The sequence below is a fragment of the Bactrocera tryoni genome, chromosome 5 (assembly GCF_016617805.1).
Source record: "Bactrocera tryoni isolate S06 chromosome 5, CSIRO_BtryS06_freeze2, whole genome shotgun sequence".
NCBI classification, from domain to species: Eukaryota; Metazoa; Arthropoda; class Insecta; order Diptera; family Tephritidae; genus Bactrocera; species Bactrocera tryoni.
Window position 1 is genome coordinate 54,486,747 of NC_052503.1, and position 9,772 is coordinate 54,496,518.

Consider the following 9,772-nt stretch of genomic DNA (forward strand, 5'->3'; position numbering starts at 1 on the left):
GTTTCTGACAATATCATTACATCAATGTTATTTTCATCCAGAAATTGAAAGTTTCAGTTTATGTTGGTTAACACCGTTAGCATTCCATAAACAAATGTTCAATACACTTATTTTTTACTTAAAAAAGTTTGCAAACTTTTGGTTTTGTGATTTGATAATCTCTTGAATCATATTTTGCATTGAAGCCATAAATTGCGTCATACTTTGGGTAAAGTTGAAAATCATAGCTTCAACGCTTCCATTTGGTTGGTTTTGGGGCAATTGAATTTGTGCAGGATTGCCTTTCACCACGTTTGCATAGCTCCCTTGTGTAGCATTGTCTTTAGGATTTACTGGTTTTGAAATGTGGACGGGGATTTCAATATTTTCTTGCTTGAATGCCCTGTGATAACTTCGATTTCAAATCTTTATATACAGAGCAACCCCTGTAGTTAGCAGTGCGATTTCCTCCACAATTGCTGCATTTTTATTTGAATCCTCTTTTTTAAGAGTACATTTTGAAGTAGGATGTAGATCACCACACACCACACAGACACTGCGTAGAGCGCAATATGCTTTCGTGTGTCCATACTTTTGGCAGTTTGTACATTGAACTGGACCATTTCTTTTATGTGGTTCCTCAACGGTGATTATGCGATGGAGCAGATATTTTAAATGGTAAATCGGGTGTATTTCATTTTTCTTTAGTTGGTTAGAATTTGGCATCAATTATATTTTAAATATTGGCTGTGGTACTTTGTTTCTATTAAATATATTTACAACATTTTTAGTACCAAAACCGCATTCTTCCAATGCTTCTTTGACTTCACTAGAGTCTACGGCGGACTCTATATCCTTAATTACAACAACTAATCCTTTAGAGCTCTTCAGTTGATACGAATAATAGTTCTTGCTTTTGTTTGACAAAAATTTAAGGATTTCCGTAAAACTTTTTTCAGTGTAGGACTGAATTTTTGTTTCATCTGTATTGCTTTTTTTAAAGGCACTATGGGAAAATTGTTAGTACCTACAATGTCACTTAATTTCGCAACAAGTGTATTACTGCTGCTCTCGCGCAAATATGTACATACATATATTGGAGGTGGTTTGGCATTAACGATGACGTTGAAATTTTTTGGTATTGACCGCTGATAGGATACCTTTCACTTCTTTATGTCAAAATTTAATACAATATTACAAATAATAAGCATTTTTTCAAAATTTGAATATTTCATTTCTTCAAAAAAAAACAAAAAACATCACATCTATATATGTATGTATATATAAAAGAAAGTTGTTGTTAGTTACACCATTTAGAACTCAAGAACGGCTGAAACGATTTGACTGAAAATTGGTGGGGAAGTAGCTAAGAACCAGGGTAAGGACATAGGATACCTTTTATCTCTTTACGTCAAAGTTTAATGCAACTCATAAATACAAAAATTTTATTTCAAATAATAAGCATTTGTTCAAAATTCATGTTTTTAGGAATCATTTGAATATATGCGTACAATTTTAAACAGATTCTTCCTCAAAAATGATAGAATTGCAAAGTATTTGGAATGTTTGAAAAGAACTGCAACCAAATACGCAGTGAAATAGATTATAACTGGCTCAGTAATCAGTCGCTGAGTATGTATTACACTACGTGCATTCCAAAAGACTGATGTCATAATCTTTCCAGCTGATTTTTTCGTCTATCCACGCCTGAGAACCGGTTCACCATGTGCAGTCCACTAGAATTACTGTCGTTTGGACTCCAGTGGGAAATGATGGAGCTGTATTTCTATCACTGTTGAAAAATTTCGGCTTTATTCCGATTAGAGAGTACTTAAACACTTCTCAGAATAAGTTATTCGTTGTTTTTGTTGGATTATGAACTTTCGAGGCCCCTACTTTGCTAATTTCGCCTGTTTCCAGCTTAGCAAATATCTTTTCAACGGTGGATTTCCCTGTGCCCAAATTCAAGAGTATTTTGCCCCAAAAAGCAATGCTTTATTAACACACGAAATGCTTTATGATCCATTTTTTTGTAAACTAACACAAATTGCTTCACAAAAATGCCATATCTCATTAACTAATAGTTATAATCCAACTAATAGAAATCATTTAGACAGTAGTAGTAGTATTATATATGTATCAGCCACAGTGAAGCGTGGACGGGTCCTCTAGTATATATATATAGTATATATATCTAGTATATTAGGGTGTTTTGTTTTTTTGAACTATTAATTTTTTTCAGTCCCGTCACAAAATTTTTTATTAAATGCCATCTATGAAAAGTCTATAAAACCTTACTTAACAAGTAAGGAAGTGCTAAGTTCGGGTGTCACCGAACATTTTATACTCTCGCATGATAAAGTGATAATCGAAATTTTATTATCCGTCATTTACATATTTTTCAAATACCGTATTTGTGTGCGTAAGTTTTATTCCGCTATCATCATTGGTTCCTAATGTATTTATCATACAGAGAAGGCATTAGATGGAATTCAAAATAGCGTTGTATTGGATTTCACCCATATTTCGCACATATCATCAGGGTGTTAAAAAATATTATATACCGAATTTCATTGAAATCGGTTTAGTAGTTCCTGAGATATAGTTTTTGGTCTATAAGTGGGCGACGCCACGCCCATTTTCAATTTTTAAAAAAAGCCTGGGTGCAGCTTCCTTCTGCCATTGGTGGTCCTTCTGCCACGTGTTTTGTTGTTGTTTAACGACTCTATTGAGTTTGGTTGACATAGCTATAGTACTTTCCGAGATATGTACAAAAAACTTAGTAGGGGGCGGGGCCACGCCTAATGCGATCCTTTGTGCCAAATTTCACTTTAATATCTTTATTTATAGCTTAGTTATGACACTTTATAGGTTTTCGGTTTTCGCCATTTTGTGGGCGTGGCAGTAAGCCGATTTTGCCCATTTTCGAACTTAACCTTCTTATGGAGCCAAGAAATGCGTGTTTCATCATGATATCTCAATTTTTACTCAAGTGACAGCTTGCAAGGACGGACGGACAGACGGACGGACAGACAGACATCCGGATTTCAACTCTACTCGTCACCGTGATCACTTTGGTATATATAACTCTATATCTGATTCTTTTAGTTTTAGGACTTACAAACAACCGTTATGTGAACAAAACTATAATACTCTCCTTAGCAACTTTGTTGCGAGAGTATAAAAAATCACGATTGTAGTGTATTTTCGATGGACAATTTTTACATGCCATGCTCCAGTTCTTAATGTTAATATTAAGGGCTCAAATTTTCAGGAATTTTTTTAAGGTATAACCAAGGAAATTTCGTGACGGGACTGAAACAAATTAATAGTTCAAAAAAAAAAACACCCTAATATATATATATATAACTCTATATCTATTTGGCTTAGTTTTAGGCGATACGTACAACCATCAGAAGAACAAAACTATAATACTCTGTAGCACCTGGTTGCAAGAGTATAACAAACTTTTTTATTGGAATAATAATAATGATTTTTTTTAATAATTCTGTTAAACCTCTGAAATAACAAAAAATTGTCTCGGAGTGCGTTAATAATTATTATTATAAAACAAGAAAAAACTTTAACTTCGGCCGCACCGAAGCTAATATACCCTTCACAGGTGCATTTCTTTTAGTAACTATGAGTTCAGTGTGTATGGAAGCTACATGCTATAGTAATCCGATCTGAACATTTTTTTCGGAGATTATATTATTACCTTAAGCAGCAATCCTTGTCAAATTTCGTGAAGATAAAACGTCAAATGCGAAAGTTTACAATACAAGCCCTTGATTCCGATCGTTCAGTTTGTATGGCAGCTATATGCTATAGTGGTCCGATATCGGCAGATCCGACAAATGAGCAGCTTCTTGAGGAGCAAATGAGGTTTGCAAAATTTCAAAACGATATCTCAAAAACTGAGGGACTAGTTCGTATATATAAAGACAGACGGACAGGCAGGCAGACGGACATGGCTAAATCGACTCAGCTGAACATACCGATCATTTATATAATATATATAATATATAGGGTCTCCGAAGCTTCCTTCTGGGTGTTCAAACTTCGTGACGAACTTAGTATACCCTGTTCAGGGTATAATTATCGTATGTTTTTAATACTGAATACTCACAAAGAAGCAAACAAGTACGAGCATTTTAGGTAAAATTTTTTTTAACTAAAATCGGAGGATTTTTCATCCGTGGCGAACCTTTTAAGGGGTTAGGGGTAGTCAGAGGCACGAAAAAATAAGAGTTTTCAGAAATTTTTTTTGCTATTAAATCGTGTTATTTTACAAAAGTAGTAATATGGCATTATTATAGAATGTGTTGACTTGAAGCCACGAAAACTTCAAAGGAAAAAAATTTTTAATTTCCAAAGTTATAGTTGTTTGTGTTGACCCTGTTCCAAAAAAAGGTACTTGCGGTGACAACCATAAGTCCTTGGAGATGCATCTAAAATCAATCGGATGAAAAAAATTAGTTTTATAAATAGATAAGCTCGGGCCTGATCGGAGGATTATCTTTTTTTTTCAAAAATTAACAAAATGGCGGGCTCAGGAAATTTTTTTCTAAATTTTTGCGAAAAAATCAACAGTTAATTGGTCTTAAAAAATCGAAATTTTCGGAAAAATTATAATCCTTAGATCAGGCCCGAGATTATTATGTATTCTAAAAGCTGTATAAATTTCATTAAAATCTCTTAAGCGGTTTTCGAGTTGTAGTTGTCCCCGATTCAAAAAACGTAGTTTTGAGAAAAACGCGTTTAAAGTTTCACACTAGCGCTTTGAAGTGAGCGAGCGAGAACGTGAAATTTTCAGAGAATATTTTTAAGATATTACACTTAACGAAAATGCAAAAAAAAATTAATTTTTTGAAAATTCTAACCATCCCTAACCCCTTAAGCAAACTAGTATAATAAGTTTTACTTACATACCTACACCTGTCTACTTTTTACGAAAAATGCCCCTATTACTTTGCTTCATTTGTACAAAAACTTATCGAACACCGATTGACCTGATAAAATATTTGAAATCAGATCATGGCGTCCCAACAATTTATGAATTTATTTGAAGAAGAAAGATGTAATCAAATCTTCAATAATATATATAGATTTCAGCTTCATCTAACAAAACATACTAGAAATAACTTTAATTGATCAATAACTTTTGCCCTATTACAATGATACATCTTTAAGTAACCTCCAATTGTTAATTAAACAGCATATCGACACATACCAAAGTTTACTTAAAGAATACTTAAAACCAAAATATCATAATCTGGTGCAGTATCCATCCATGATAAAAAAGTTAGGACCTTTAAAATATTTATGGTCATTTAGATTCGCGGCTGTACACCAACTTCATAAGCAATATGCAAGAAACATTACCTCAAGAACGAATGTTTCATTGACTTTAGCTATCAAATCCTCACTAAGATTACCCAATTATATAAAAAAAAAATTTCCAACAAGAATACACAATTGAAAGTACTGAAAATATTAAACCCGAAAATAGAGCATACTTCACTTCTTTAGTGCCAGATTTGAATTTATACAAAACAACAACTGAAATCTTTTTTCAAGGCATTACATTTCATATTGGTCATAGAGTCACAGTTTCTCAAAGTGATGATATAAACATTTATGAAGTAATACATTTTTTATTCAAAGATAGTACTGTAAAATTCTTTGTTAAAAAATTTCATTATATAAGTTTTTCACAAAATTATCAATCGTATTTAATTGGCAATTCCAGCAATATATGTACTATATAGCACTAGGGGATTCGGACACGCGTTGCTGTGGTTTACATTTTATACTATTATCCTTATAATAAATAACCAATTCAATACAGTGAAAATTGTATTTACGAATAAAGGCGAAAACTTTTGTTCGGAATCCAAGGGATTGTACTTAAGGCTTAATTTTGAATACGTTCATGCAAATAAATGTCATTGGAAAAAATAACGAATTTAAGGCTGCTTTCTCAATGTCTGGTTACCAGCGTTTCTTTCTTGTTGATAAAGTTGTCTGCTTAATTTAATTAAAACTTAATATACCCCAACAATATGGCTGGGTATTGGATATGTCCGCTTAATAGGGTGTCCATTTAAAGAGAGCTTTCATTGTATTCTTTAATTATGAATTGAATTGAACTATCCATCATAAGGAGGCTGGTTGCTACTTTTCATTGGGGGTGTTTTGTTACGTGGCAGGTCCCAAACCCAGCGCACAACCCTATGTAGGGGATGTTTCGCCTTTTCACTTTAGCTCGCTTTCAAACGGATGTACTTAGGCTATCCAGAGGATACTTGGTCAAAGACCAGAAGTCGTGACTCAGTAAAAGAATCGTTTTTGGCCATTCCCAAGCGAATGGCGATCATCTAATTCACGTGAGCTTCTGCACATGACTCCATCCTCCTAACAAGAAGTTTTAACTATCCTATCTTCTATGTTGTTTCGAACTGAACACGGTGTGCTAAATTTTACTAAAATCGGTTCAGTGGCTTAGGGGTCCACGTACTTTTATATATAAAGATAATACAATTTAAACTGTTAGATGGGCCACCAACACATTTTTATGATCTCAATAATGGACTTAAAGTTTTAAAACCGAAAAAATACTGGCACTGAGTGTATTGAGAGTTGCCCACAAAACATTTGGTTAATTTTTACTAAATTTTGTTAATATTAATTACCTTTGAAAATTTGATTTATAAGGTATTATTTTGACCTATACTTTTTAAATTATTAAACATTATCCAAACAAAAAAAAAACAACCAATACTATAATTTTTTATATCACTAATAACAAAATAAATTTTTTATAACTACATATGTACGAAGTATATAAAAATTTGTTAATAAATAAAAAAAATAATTAAACCAAAAAGGACTTTCTATTTGCTTATAGTTGGAAATCCACTGAAACTTTAAAGATATCTCTTTGGAAATATCAATAAGGCTATCTTCACAATAATATACGATGTCTCTTTGGAAATATTAAAAATATTTTCTCTACAACTATAAGAAGAACTTCTTATTAACAAAAATCTATAGAAATATCAGCTCAGTTTTGTTCTATTTGATTAGATACTTTTCACTCTGTGTGTTAGAAGATAAGATGGGTGCAACGTTTCAGGTGGATACCTCAGAAACTGAGGACTAAGTATACCCTCGTCATTAAATAAGGGCAGAGAGATTCGAAGTGGTTTCTGTTATAAGTGTTTTCTTCGTAACTCTACGCATTCTTTAATCGCTTTTTGAATCAAAATGCTAGGAAAACGGTCGCCTATCTTAAGGAAATTGAATTTTTTTGAGAGCAATAATATTGTTTCGAAATTCATTTTTGCAGCTCAGTTAATTTAAATTGCCCTTAATGCCAACGTTATATACCTTATATATATAAAAATAAGTTGGGGTTTTGTCTGTTTGCTATAGCTGACTAAACCGTTGCATAAAATGAAAATTGGTCTGAACCATTTTGAAGAGAATCCAATGAGGATGGAAATTCAGAAAATGTTCATTTTTAACCGACTTACAAACGTAAATTTACAAAAATTGACTTGCCATAAAATTTGGTTTTCAATTTCTGTTGTTTTGTTTTCCAATTTATTTATTTGTAAAATAATTGAATCGTTCAATTTCGGTTGTTTGCTTTCTTTATTTTGGCTATTCCAAAAAAATTATTGAAAATTATTCAGTGAAAATTTTATGTGTGTTTCATACAAAGCGATCAATTTTAAAATTGAATTTTATTGTGTTAAAAATCATTTATTTGCAATATTTCTACATTTTAAATGTATCGCAGCTTGTTTCCTGGTGAGTAAAATTTAGAGGAGAAAAATGGTTTTCCATGCGTGAACACGTCACGAATAGCTGGCCGTGTGAAAACATGTTCGATTTATGCCACACACTTCTAGCGACTATCCTTGTGTCCTGTTGATTGGCATCTCAAATACAAATTTCCTGAAACTAAATAGGGTTTGAACTGAAATGGCAAATCGTTGGAACTCAAAGGAATTCGTAGAAACAAACATTCTGCCCCCTTGTATTCCGATAGCTGCATCACAATTTGTCGGGTTCCATTACACAGTTTCAGCGCATGAAGATTGGGGAAATATAATAATGACAGATCCCACTTTGAGACGCAATCGATGCGGGCGGGTTCCTTAAAAGCACTTGTAAATTCCACAGGATACCCACGGCGTAGTCTTCATTGTCAAGACGATTTAATTTGTGGCGAGCACAAACCTCCCGAATTTTGACTTGAATCTTCCAGTTTATGTCATTAACATCGGTGCATGGCCACTAAAATTGCGCGTACATTCTAACAATCGTAGTTACGATAATTTGGCCAATGTTCGGATAACATTCGTAATGAGTTCGATGAAGTCTCTCGACAGTTAATTGACAAAAGGCAGGTGTAATTGATATCAGACCACTGGAAGTATCAACCGAAATTTGCCCATTACCAATACTTAGCGAATACGATGTGTAGTATAGTAAAATGTCTTCGGCAATGTCACTTTTGTTCGTATCCCATAATTGACGTGGACTTGAAGGCTGATATGACGAAATGATCATCGCGAAAAGTGTGCGAACTACAGTGGCATGCGAAGTGAAGTAGCTAACGCATTGTCCATCGTTTGATTCCAGTGATTATCATGTTCCAGCAATTGTAGTTGCTGGCATGCTTCTCAAAAAGTTACACACACCGTACCATTCATAATACGAAATAACTAAAAAAAAATAAACCGCGTAAATTAATGATTAGCAACTAAAGGTAGAAACAATCGTCGTTTTTCGGGTAGATTGTGTCCGTAAGGCATTAGTTGAAAACACACCTGGATGTCCATCTACTGGTTGGCTTTGCTTTCTGCGCAACTATTTCTTTGACGATGCATATCAAGGTATTTCCGAATAGAGCAATATTCTCGCAAACGGATCACTGACGCAAGTTGAGAAAAAACTCTTCAATGTCGGTTTTGTTGTTGGCGGTGTTTCCGCTGGCTGTACTGTATTATCTAGGTTGAAATACACTCTTTGGCCATTCTTCAAATAAACTGCGAGATGAACAACAGTCAGAAAACTTTCATGAATTGCAAAAGTAAATATCCTACAAAGCGCTTTATTGCAGTTCACTTATCGACCCATTTGATACTTGCAGATCTCATCTCGTTCAAGGAAACTATAACCGCCTTGGTGATTTCTTTAGTGACGTATTTGCAAATCGATTTCACCAAACTCCAATATTCAACATTGATATGTTTTGTGAATGTGAATTGGACAACAGTGGTAACAGTGGCACGATCCATATGTTGTCAACTTCGATATTCACTCTTCTAAATTGATTGCTGAATTTTCTGCCATCGTCGTCTGGTGAGCGACGTCGATAGTCAAAAACGTGGAAAAACGCAAAATCAAGGCCATTCATTTGTTTTACATTTGAACAATGTTGCTACTGGCCAATGCGCATATAGTTTTTGATACATCTTTGTTTTCAATTTCATACCTTACAATATAAAATATCAAAATCAAATTATAAAAATAGCTTCTATATTTTAAATAATACCATTCGACTCTGATTTTGTTATTTTACAGTGTACCAAATATAATAACAGATTGAATTATGTGCTGATAATTACTAAGAAAGTGTATCGATATTGGCAACCTGCGGCTGTGAGGAGAGAGCAAATCAGGCTTATACGTTTCCATTTTGGTAACCAAATGTCGTGAATTTCACCATCCCACGCCAAAGAGAGAAGGAGAGAGTTTTGACTGTGCAGTTACATTG

At 33.7% G+C, this 9,772-nt stretch overlaps 1 protein-coding gene across 1 annotated transcript in view; it reads right to left on the minus strand.

Moving 5' to 3' along the window:
* The window catches only part of LOC120778366 (cytochrome P450 9b2-like), a 14,414-nt gene that overhangs the window by 4,458 nt on the left and 184 nt on the right, over window positions 1-9,772 (minus strand). The gene's annotated exons all lie outside the window — the stretch shown is intronic.